This window comes from Octopus bimaculoides, chromosome 13 (genome assembly GCF_001194135.2).
Source record: "Octopus bimaculoides isolate UCB-OBI-ISO-001 chromosome 13, ASM119413v2, whole genome shotgun sequence".
In the NCBI taxonomy this organism is placed as follows: Eukaryota; Metazoa; Mollusca; class Cephalopoda; order Octopoda; family Octopodidae; genus Octopus; species Octopus bimaculoides.
The window spans coordinates 34118172-34130749 of NC_068993.1; positions in this window are offsets into that span (position 1 = coordinate 34118172).

Sequence of the window (12578 nt, forward strand, 5' to 3'; positions counted from 1 at the left end):
CAGGAAACCCCAAAATGGCTGAAGTCCAAAAGATAGTGCTCATGGGAACTGCCCATATCCTACGTAAAATACTGTCTATGTGATCTCAAATTTTAAAGCAAACATAATTTTCTTATGGTTTCTTAAACATTCACTTGAACAAAACTGTACAAATCCAAATATATGGTACCCTAGGCATAACACCTACATGAACTTCTAACTTGTTGTCTCTTGAGGTCTCTGGGTGAGACTTGGATCCAACTTGTACAAATGCAAAACAAAAGTCAAACATAAAATAATAATAATAATATTAATAATAATAATAATCTACAGTTTTCGAACACACAAACGATCAGCTTTAAGAACTTTAATATCTACAACTTCTGTGAATATCTATCCTTTCCTTTCTGCCTGAGTATTCGAAAATGTGAACAGTCTCTTTATTCTAAGAACACTACAGTTTTCTCTGTTCCGACAAACAGAATATCATCTCTAGTAAATGTTAAAACTTTAATATCTACAATTTTGTGTGAAAATTTTATCTTTCTTTTTTCCCTGACAACCTGAATATGTAAACATGCCTTTTATTGTAACAACACAATTAAATGCACAATAAAAATCAAAAAAAAAATTAAGGTGGTAACAATTGTAAAGACTGTAAACCACAGCAAAACTTATAAAAAGAAAATAAAAGTTTCAAAGGAAAAAAAGAAAAAAAGAAATTCAGAAATTCAAAAATTCGACGGGGTGAATATCAGCATATATATGTATATATATATATATAATAATAATAATAATTTTTTCTCTCAGTAATTAAAAATAGAACAAGTTGAATTGGTTCTTTTCAAGGCCAAGGTCAACGCTCTCATTGAATGCTAGTAGTAGTAAACACATTTGATCTCTGCTGACTCCAAGGGTGTGAGGCCGCTTTTGTCTCCTTATCGCACAAGTATTGCCCATTGCTGATCTCTTCGCCATCTGCTGAATCTATCTACAGACCTGTGGAATTTAATCTACTCACTATGCTGTCTCGCTTGCTACTACTTTCGCCTTAAGCACTCACATATTTATGATCATGTGAAGTGCAAGACAAAAGTTGAAACTAAACAACATACAATAATACCTTTTAATAATAAATAGAAATGATAATGATGGTAATAATGATAATAACAATAGTTTAGCCAGAACTCATGTCGGATCGGAGGAAATATTAACAATGACAAATAGTAGTAGAAAAATGGAAACAATAATATCAGTGATGATGATGATGATAATAATAATAATAATAATAATAATAATAATAATAATAATAATAATAATAATAATAATATAGCGGCGAAAGAATTTGACAAGATCAGTAAATATAAAGACTTGCTAATAGAAATTGAAAAAATGTGGCACCTCAAGGCGACTACCATACCAGTGATTGTAGGATCTCTAGGAATGATAAAAAAAAAGGTACTGAAATCTATTTGAAATGATACCAGGCTTACCATCTCTACAGGAGGTGCAAAAAATCGTGCTAACTGGAACGACTCATGTACTAAGAAGAGCATTATCGCTGTGAAATATGAGGAGAAGTCGTTTTTACTTTCAGGAAAATGTTATGTGATAAACTCATTGACGCCGGGTTGAAAATCGTAACGGAAAATTTTCCAGAAATTCCAATACAACCAACCATTTTTTCTCACACAGAATTTCTAACATACAATCCACACTGCACACTGTTTATTCACCACACCAGGAACAATCATTTTGTTTTGTCAACCAATTTTCTCGGAGATGTTTATATTTATGACAGTTTGAACTTACCAGCTTCGCAGGAACTAATGGCACAAATAACAGCATTGTATTCACCACAAACAAACATTATTCCTACAATTCAACAAGTTCATATAATTAATCCCCAAGTTGGCGCATATGATTGTGGCCTTTTCGCCCTGGCATATGCATATGAACTGGTCATTGGAAACGCTCCAGAGAAGTTTCTATTTGATCAGTCAAAAATTGCGAGCACATTTAAGATTTTGCCTCGAAAACAATAAATTTGTTCCTTTCCCGAAAGTAAAGGTTTTTCAAATGTCTACAAAAACCACAGAAGTCATTCACTTACTATCACCCACCCAGAAATGGATTACCCCTAGAAAGATGACTAAAAATTATAACTTCTTACATGAACATTCACAACAAATTTTATCACCCAATAGGTTCCGCGTTTTAAGTGAATATTTCCAGCAAAGCCCAAAAAGTAGTCAGGAATCTAATGAAAAAAAGACTCTGAAAACCACTTGCCCAAGAAAAAACATCGCATTAGAGAATAACTCGGTCATAAATTTATCTAAACTAAAACTTTCGCCCGACAATGTCTCAGTCTTAGAGCTTGGACTGAGTTTTTGACCAAGCACTAAGAATTTCGACAAGGATGAACTGACTCAAGGGCTATTCCAGTTTGTCCGCCGCCACAAGCTGAAAGAATATTTTTTTGACAAAAAGCTGGTAACGAGGTGTCCGAAAACCCTATGTTACTAAAAATGATGATGATCGAATCTGGCATAATTGGATTGAAAAGTATCTCAATTAGCATCCAGATAAAGTTCGGGGTGGACGTTCACAAGCACTACTGGAATTTCTTGAATCTTGCCAGGAAGGCATTAGAGGAAGCCTTAAATCAAGTGGAAAGAAGTCCTGGAATAACCTCACAAATTCCCAACGTTACGCACTCCGACGTCTAGTTAATAACGATTCTATTGTTATTAAGATGGCGGATAAGGGAGGCGCTATCGTCATTATAGACAAAAGTGAGTATATTTCGGCTTGTGAAGAAGTTTTAAATGACAAAACTTCATATGAAGAATTACCTGTCGACCCAAACCCCAATTACAGAGAGGAACTTGACAAAATAATTCTGGAAAAGGAGGAAAACAATTTCGTTAATAAGGCTGAATCTAAGATTCTAAGGTCAGAAAGAAGAACACCTGTATTTTATGGTCTCCCTAGAATACACAAAATGTTCGAAAGATTTCCTCCAATGCGCCCAATTTGCAGTGGATATGAATGTTGCACGGCCAAAATTTCGGAATGACTGGATGGCTTTCAACTCCCAGTTGCAAAAGGATCAAGTTCCTATATTTGGGATACCTTTGCTTTTGTATCTAAAATCAACAACTTTTTTAAGCGCTGAGGCCGTATTGAGAACTGTCTTTTGGTAACCATGGATGTTTCTTCCTTATATCCCAATATTGACTACAATGAAGGGGTAGAAGCATGCATGGATGCCTTCGAAAACCGGTAAAACAAAAGTAGTCCATCAAATTCACTCTGTAGATTATTGAAGTTTTTGTTAGAAAGTAACACAATGAAGTTTAGACAAATATTTTACCACCAGACGAAGGGTTGCGCCATGGGTAACCCCATGGCAGTTAATTTCGCTAATGTCTTCATGACGAAATTCGAGACACAGTTACTGAAGATATTCAAATCTCTTCATGGTCATGAGCCAATACTCTGGTTACGGTTCATTGACGACGTAGTTTTTCGTCTGGGATGGATCACAGGATAGTTTAATGGACTTCTTGAATTTCTGTGACTGTTATGCAAGAAACTATGGCTTTAAATACAACATAAAATTTACGTCTAGTTTTTCAAAACTAGCGTTGAATGTTTGGACACAAAAGTCAAGTTTTCTGGAGGCAGAATAGTGACAAAGTTATTTTGCAAGCCCACGTCATCCCACATTTATCTCCACCACCGCTCCAATCATCTACATCATCTTATTAGGTCAAATCCGAAAACCCAATTTTTTGAGGATAAAACGGATTTGTACTGACATAGGGGATTACTGGAAATATGCAAATGCTTTTGTATGTCATTATGTCAAACGCGGTTACAGTGAATCACGATTAAAGGAAATAGCAAATGAAATAGCTAAGATTAGCAAAGATAGTCAAACCTACACGCATAATTTTAGCAAACACAATACAATAGATGACAGAATTCCTTTAGTGATTATCTGGCACCGACATTTCGCTGGCATTTCAAAAGTGTTGCATGAAAGTTACCAGCATGTGGCGAAAAATATCCTCGTTTCAAACAGATATTTCTTCAGCAGCCTATTGTATCCTTTAGACAGAATAAGAAAACGAACATTGGAGTATCTGCACGCTGTACCTTAAAGAACAGCCGCAAGAGAGGTAAGTCCTGTTCATTGTGCAACAACATAAGTGAAGTGAATTCCATCAGAAATCCTAACAGGAATGTTATGATTTATACAGAAGGTGGAACTTGTACGCTGCCGAATGCACGAAACACAACTGAATTTATGTTGGCTGTAGAACAGAACAATTAAACGAAAGGTTTAATGGGCACAGATTCGACGTCAGGCATAATAACAGTAGTTCGACAGAACTTGCTGAACATTTCGTTTCAAGCGGGTGCAATTTTGAAGAAGACTTGAAAGTACATATTCTCAGAAAATATTCTGAATCTGCTCCACTTTCACTTCTCAGAATGTATGAGGAGTAATATGTTTGCGGTTGTTAACATCACGCCCTGGAGGAATGAATAAGATGACAGGAGACTATCATCAAATTTATACAAAACTGTTTGATTAAATATTTTTCTTTCTCTCTTTTTCTTTCCTTTTTTTTCTGTCATCTTTTTTCTATTTTTATGTCTTTTTCTTTCGCCTGTTATAAAATTGTAACTTAAAAACTGATGATGTCATTCCATGAATGTTTGGACGCTGGCTGCTCTCGTTCATACTTTACGTTTAAACTTCTGTAATTTTGAATTTTTATCACTCCTTATTTTGAACTTGACAAAGACAGACGTACTGTTGAAATATCGTTCAACTAATAAAATATCTTACAATCGAATCGCGCTCTTCGTCTTGACTGTTTACCTTCGTGAAGTGTTACGTCAATCCTTTTTAAAATATTCTTCTTCTTCTTCTTCTTCTTCTTCTTCCTCTTCTTCTTCTTCTTCTTCTTCTTCTTCTTCTTCTTCTTCTTCTTCTTCTTCTTCTTCTTCTTCTTCTTCTTCTTATATGAAAACTCACAACTTATTTTGCTGGGTATGATGGAAGGTATCAGCTGTCCACTGCCAGCAGGCTAAGGTGACACTTGTTTACTGGTCATGCTGCAAGAACCCTGTGAAGAAATCTTGCAGTTTCAAGCAATGTAATTTTTGTAGGTGTACTACCTTCACACTTGTTGCAGCCTATTTCAGCTATTTTGATAATTGAGTGCTGATACTTCCAAGTGCACCAATTACTATTGGTATCAAACCTACTCTCTTCATTGACCACAACCTTCGTATCTACCACTTCAAATCGTTATAGTTTTTTTAAATTTTTTCTTCTTCTTTCACACTGATCCTGTTGTTACCGGGACATGCCAAGTCGATGATCAAACATGTTCTTTCTTTTTTATTCACCACAACAATGTCCGGTTTCCGATGTCTGGTCAGGTGATCGCACTGGAACATTGCATCCCTCATCATTTTGCAATTCTTATTTTCGGTGACTCCTTCTGCAGTTTCCTCATACTACGTCTTCGCTCTTTATAGGCCGTGATTTCCGGAGCTCTCAGTGGATCATTCCTGCCACATTGTCATGGTGTCTGTTGTATTCGCGTTGTGCCAATTTCGTGCATTCGCTAACGATGTGCCACACCATTTCACCTCTTTCTCCACATATTCTATGTTTTTCGTTATCGGTAGTGTTGTCTATTTTGTACTTCATATAATTGGCCCTTAATTAGACATCGGTCCTCTATATCTGTCTTGACCTTCACATCTCTTGCATATTAACTGTATATTTTCTTTTCTTTCCATTCTTTTCCCTTTTTTTTGTGCATTTCTTGTTTAAATTTTCCTTTAGTTACACAATTTTCGGTTTTGATGACGCCGGGCTTCTTCGTTTGCTTCAACGGGGCATCACGGTATTTTTTATATACCACACTAGGCTGTTTTCCTTTGCTGTGATACAGTGCTGGCAACTGATCAAACCTCCCTACCCTTTCTTCTGGACAAGTGCAGCCTATCGGTGTCGCTCTTAGTGTGGAAGTCTCCGTGTACTGTCAAGATTTTTCTTAATTTTCTTAATTTCTCTTTTTTGCCTATCATTATTATTATTATTATTATTATTATTATTATTATTATTATTATTATTATTATTATTATTATTATTATTATTATTATTATTATTATTATTATTATTATTATTATTATTATTATTATCAAGGCGGCGAGCTGGCAGAATCGTTAGCACACCGAGCGAAATGCTTAGCAGTATTTCGTCTGTAGCTACGTTCTGAGTTCAAATTCCGCCGAGGTCGACTATGCCTTTCATCCTTCGGGGTCGATAAATTAAATACCAGTTGAGTACTGGGTCGATGTAATCGACTATCCGTCTCCCTCGAATTTCAGGCCTTGTGCCTAGAGTAGAAAGTATTATTATTATTATTATTAGTATTATTATTATTATTATTATTATTATTATTATTATTATTATTATTATTATTATTATGTGCCTGCGTGCGCGGGTGTGTGTGAGTACGCGTGCGTATGTTTTTGTGTACACTATTGCAACTAAATTAACTTTTCTCATTTCTAAGATTGATTCACAGGTATCTTATATAAGCCATGGAACTTAAGCAAATATACATTTTTCAACAGAATAAAATAGTTGGGAGCGTACAATTAACTCTTAATTTCCTGTAATGCACAGTACGACACAAATCTCCTTTAGTCAACTATCCTTGAAATGCACGTCACCACAAGATCGTACTAATTTGTTTAGATTCATCTTGAAAGAAGTGAGAAACTCTCTGTTCTAAATGGGAAATCTAGTCTCTCCTATCATTTTCAGTTTCTTTTCTCTAATAGACTCATTGAATTTAAATGTTCTGTACTACTTCCTTTTGCAAAAAAGAGCTTACTAAGACAGCTTTTGCTTTCATGATGCAATTAGTCCTGAAACAGAGTCAATGCAATAATTTATTTGCTCTTGTCAACTAATACCGGCTTTGCTTCTATTAAATAGTGTATATCTTGTGAAGGAGAGGTAGACTGAAGATTTACTCGTTGTATAACTTGAGTACATTAATTCGCTTTATATCTGTTGAAGATATTCTCGATGGAAAAGCATATCACTATTCCTGTTGCTAAGTATCATTTGTATTTAATGACACAAGTACGTATCCCATGGAGGCATGAAAAGCATATACTTAAGTGGGGGTAGTATTTTATGTAGTGAGCTAATGATGTTTGATCGATTAGATTTACACAGGTAATGAAAAGAAAATTAAGTAGCATAATGGTAATTTTAGCAAAAAAAAGTCAAGGGATAAAACAGTGAAATTGAGTGAGTCTGGTATTTGGTTAGTTGACTGACAATTCAGAACATGCTTTAGTCTCAGTCATATTTGTATTCCATTTACCAAAGATAAACTCGTTTCTCAATGCATTTTGTCCATCAGTTATTGAGGAATTTGAATTTTATGTCTTTGTTCCTTTTACCATGCACTTACAAAGACCTCATTTAAATTTTTAAAGGATTTGACATGTGTTAGTAAACCTAGAAAGTAATCGACGTCTGTAAGTGAAACAACGTTATATTATAGTTAGGAATGTTAGGTAGAGACAAATAATATTGCAAGTGTTGCTTGGGAATAAATGGCAGCAATATTTCATAATTACTGTTTTCTGTAGATTATATTGTTGCAAGTTAGTGGGGAGTTTGACTGCGTGTGCATCAATAAATAAGAATGCAGCAGATAAGAGTTATATTACATCGTTACTTGAGGTAGCAACAGATATCGGAGTTGGAGAGATAAAAGATGAAAGAGAATTGCATGTGTGAATAAACGTCAATAATAACTGTTTCTAAGAAAGAACGACAGTAGATTTTGAGGGGAGAAAATTTAGTCAATTATATTGACCCCATGATTTATGTGATACTTTATCTTTTTGATACAGAAGAATGAAATGAAAGAAGAATGAATATGTTGAGATTACAAAAAAACGGAAAAGGATAGCGCAAGGCAATCTGTTTAGCGCTCTAGCGACTTTTACCAGCTCAGTAATATCTAACACTTATAACATTATATAAGCATTTTAACTGAGACGCGAGGATAGAGACTTGAGAGGAGAGAGTAATCGATATAATGGACCACCAATATTTTGACTGGTATGTTATTTTATCGACCCTAGATGGCAAAGTTGACTCCAGCGGGCTTTAAACTTAGAACGTAAAGAGCTGGAAGAAGCACCACAAAGCATTTTGTCCGACGCTGTAACATTTTGTCAATGCACGGCCCGAGTAATGTTATGTAATATTATTTGTCAGAAACTACGGAACCAGTGAAATAACTTCACAAGAAATTACATTAAATTCATATTCTGAATTGCTAGATATCCGGAAAGTAATATAGTAAATCCATACGCTTATTCTATTAATCTTAGAGAGTGATCAAAACCTTTGTAGACTTTAGCCACTGGTGAAGCAGACTGGTGGGGTTTAAACATTAAATAATATTATTTGAAGGAAATAGTTTATATTTCAATGGAAACATTTCATAACGTAGTCCTACTGTTTCTATTTATTAGTTTATGACGATATGCGACTGCATTTCTCAACACTTGACTGACACCTCTTTCATCAACATTGGAAGTGTGAATGAAAAATTGATCTGGGAATAGTTTGAACAGGCAGAGTTGTACCTAAATACCAAAGTTATTTTGTCTAACACTCTTTCTATTCTGCAAGGTTATATTAAATCAGTCGATATTAAAAGTAGAAAACAGAGGGGATTATAAATCTATATTGTGATAGATCTGAGAGAATATATTGAATTAGCTCAGCCGATGAGATTCAGTCCTACGGCTCAAAATATGTTAATGGTGGAGCATTGTATCCGGCAAAAGTGTCCTAACCTTCACAAAGGTTAGTCCGTCAAATTATGTTTCCTTTCCGTTTAAGCACAAGACCAGCAATATTTAACAGAGAGAGATTATCGGTTCAACTGAACGTGGAGGGATTGAAAGGCAAAAATTACCTGAGCGTGATTTGAACTAAGAATGTAAAGAACTGGCATATATGCTGTAAGGCTCAAACGATTCTGCAAGCTCACCGTCTCTTTAGACTTCCTAATTATAAAATGTATCGTGGGCATATGAAAACCATTGTTTCAAACAAGGAGGTAAATAGTACAAAACAAAGTCCTATTACCTAACCGCCATACTGAGTTTAAATGTATGATTGGAAAATACATTTAGACTCACTGTATCGTTTCTTATCAACCAATAAATACTGGAATGATGTTTCTCTGACACTTCTTGGAATTATAGCATCTATAAATGTTGATGGTCACATGCTTATGAACGTGAAAGAATCTAACATGAGCTAACTATTTTTCCGAAACAAATATGGTTATATTTAATTTCTATCAAAGGCCTCCTTAACGATAAAACTTAACTAAGATTGACGTCGAACTTTATAATGAATTAAATTAATTTCAAATCATAAAAATAAAGTGTTATCTCTCTTTAGGAAAATTCTAGAATTATTCTCTCACATAAAGCATTAAAAAGAAAAAAAAAACGGTAAGTAAAACTTCTATGAATTAATGAGTTGAGTTCATTGATGTCAATATTTCTCATTTTGTTATGGTGACAGACTGGTAGAATCGTTAGAACATCGGAAAAATGCTTCGTAACATTTGTTCCGGTGCTTTATATTCTGAGTGCAAATCTTACCAATGGAGATTTGCCTCTCATCCGTCCAGGGTCAACAATATATATATATATATATATATATATATATATATATATATATATATCATATTTGGTTATTTTACTTTTGAGTTTGTGTTTCAGTTCCATAAATTGACTGAGTCATCAGGATATTGGATAAGATGGTCAGTGGTATTTGATCTGATCCTCTGTGCTTTGAATTGAAATCTCATCGAGTTGGTGACATTACCTTTCATTCGTTCGAGATCGACAAAACGTACACATCTAGGATAGTGGGACGGTTGATCTATTAAAGGGACAGGCAAGATGCTTTTCGCATTTCTTCTGGCCCTTTGCATTCTGACAGCAACGTCATCGTTGCCACAGTTGTCAAGCCGTGTCGGCCCAGTTTGGCAGCCTTTCTGCTGGAAAATCATTGGTTATGTAGAGAGAATAAACTCGCATATATGGGCAACTGCAAGCCTCCTTATAACAAAAAATCTTGCCGAGTTCTGCATATATATAAGTCAATCTTGTAAAGTTCTAGGAAACTCCTAGACCCTTTCTGATATTTTATAGCAATATAAACATATTTCACCTGTGATTGTTTGCAGAATTAATGCAAGTCATTCAAAATAATTTTTAGTTTATATCTACAGCGTTTTTATATGAATATCCTTCTTCCTCGATCAATTACTGGTAGATCTTACATCAGTTAGTGAACGTCACCTAATCCAAATTAGTTTTTCCATATAAATATGTGACTTCGAATTAATATAAGTAACCAATGCCCTAAATTTATCTCGTAGCTTCGTCTAATTTAATTTCTCAGAAAATTACATTAACGCATTTATAGTAGCATAATAAATATTGATTTCTTAAATTGGCAACTGTAGACACAATATTAGATCATATTAAACTGATGTCTTACATATCACATTAAATACGTAGCTTGTTGGTAATATCAATATGTTTTGAACTAATCTTTAAAGTAATTAATAGAACCATTGGTATAGTATAGTAGCTAATGTTAATATTTATTTGAACTAACGACACCAAACCCTGTCATAAAATAAACTATAGAAATGGATCTCATTCGCAAAATCGGAATATATGATTTGAGTTGATCAGGATGGAAGGGAGTCATAGATAATCAGGGAAAGTACATTGATGATTAAATTTCAATTAAATATAACATTTGATCACCTGTTTTTTTAATTCAAAATTTGGACAGAACTTATAGGATGACCTGATATATATCTAATAAGCTTAACTACCTACATTTATTTTTCTAGATTAAAGAAGACGACTGTAACAGCACTTTGAACGCAACCTGTTAAATATTGCTTGTCACAACTGACTAGCTTGCAGAATACAGGCGATACGTTGGAAACTTGCTATGCAATAGTTTCATATTAAAATGAGCAAAAGCGCCAAAGAAACTCATGAAACGTTCTAGAGTGATTATGGATTAACATTTTGATGATGAGGGGTGTGGGAGAGAGGAATGTCAGAATATCAGAGCCGGTTGAGAAAATTCGCACTTTTCTCGATGAAGACCGTCGTGTGGCTATAAAGACAAGAAGCATACAGTTTGGTGTTGTTTTGGCAACTGTACACAGAATTATTTGCGAAAATCTGAAGATGTGAAAAATTTGTGTAAAGTTTGTTCCCAAAATCAGTGACGAGTATACTGGTAACTAACTAATTGACAAAGATGTGCAGCAAACCTTTTGCTCAACTTCCCTACAGTCCAGACCTTGCTCCTTGTGATGTTTGGTTGTTTCCCAACATGAAGAACCTCTGAGGTAGTGGTTTTGAAGATGAAGGAGACTGTGACCAGGATCGTAGACACCTTCACTTTGGCGGACTTCCATGGGTCCTTCACGAAGTGAGTGCATTGAAGTCAGAGGACTCTACTTGGAAGGAAGTTAGAGTGTTGTACTTCTTTGCAATTAAGAAATGCCCCTCCTGAAAAAGTCTCAAACTTCTGGAATGTACCCCGTCTTTCTGCAGGATTATGTTAAACTGGAACTGGAGTCTGCTATTCGTTGAATTGTATATCTCTATCTTCTATATGTTTCTTCATACGGAGTTGCCCTTGGGTACTCAAACCAAATGATTAAACGTTTCTTGGATCTGAACTCGTTTAATGTAAAAAGCCAATTAGACATAATTGGGCAAATGTGGGTAAATATTTACTATGCTGCTGTGCATGTATGAGCAGAGTAGGACATACATATGTAGATGCATGGTCAACCTCTGATAGTTCTTAAAATGTAAAAACTATTTTATTCAATATGTGCTTCTGTTTTGCTAAAGATCGTGAACTCAGTTGATGGTGATTTAGCTACTATGTCTAACAGAACTAGAAATGACAATGAGACACCCTCATTAACTCGGGTGGTTATGTTGTCTTAAATTGTACAGCATAAAATACGTAGTACTCTACTTTAGAAACTATTAGAAAGTTCAGCATGCATTTGCAAAAACTATCAGACATAGGCAGTATTTTTTGAGGAACACTGACAATTGCTAATTTGTAAAGACTTCCCTATTTCATGTTACCGATGTTTATCCCAGTAAAAGGTCACCGGCTTGGGTCTACACAGCTTGGCATCATTGCAATTGTAGGTGTTGCTGTCAAAACAGGATAAGCTGGAACAGACACCGCAAGTCACCACACCTGACCTACTAACATTCGTTCATGGAGACTATAGCTATATCGAAGTGGGGTAAACATTACTCGAGAATCTTTGAGCAACCCCGAAAAAGCCAAGGGGAACATATTTGAAATGAATTAATTTTCATATTGATAATTTGCATTACTACATAATCTTATGTGAATATGGCATTATTGTATATAT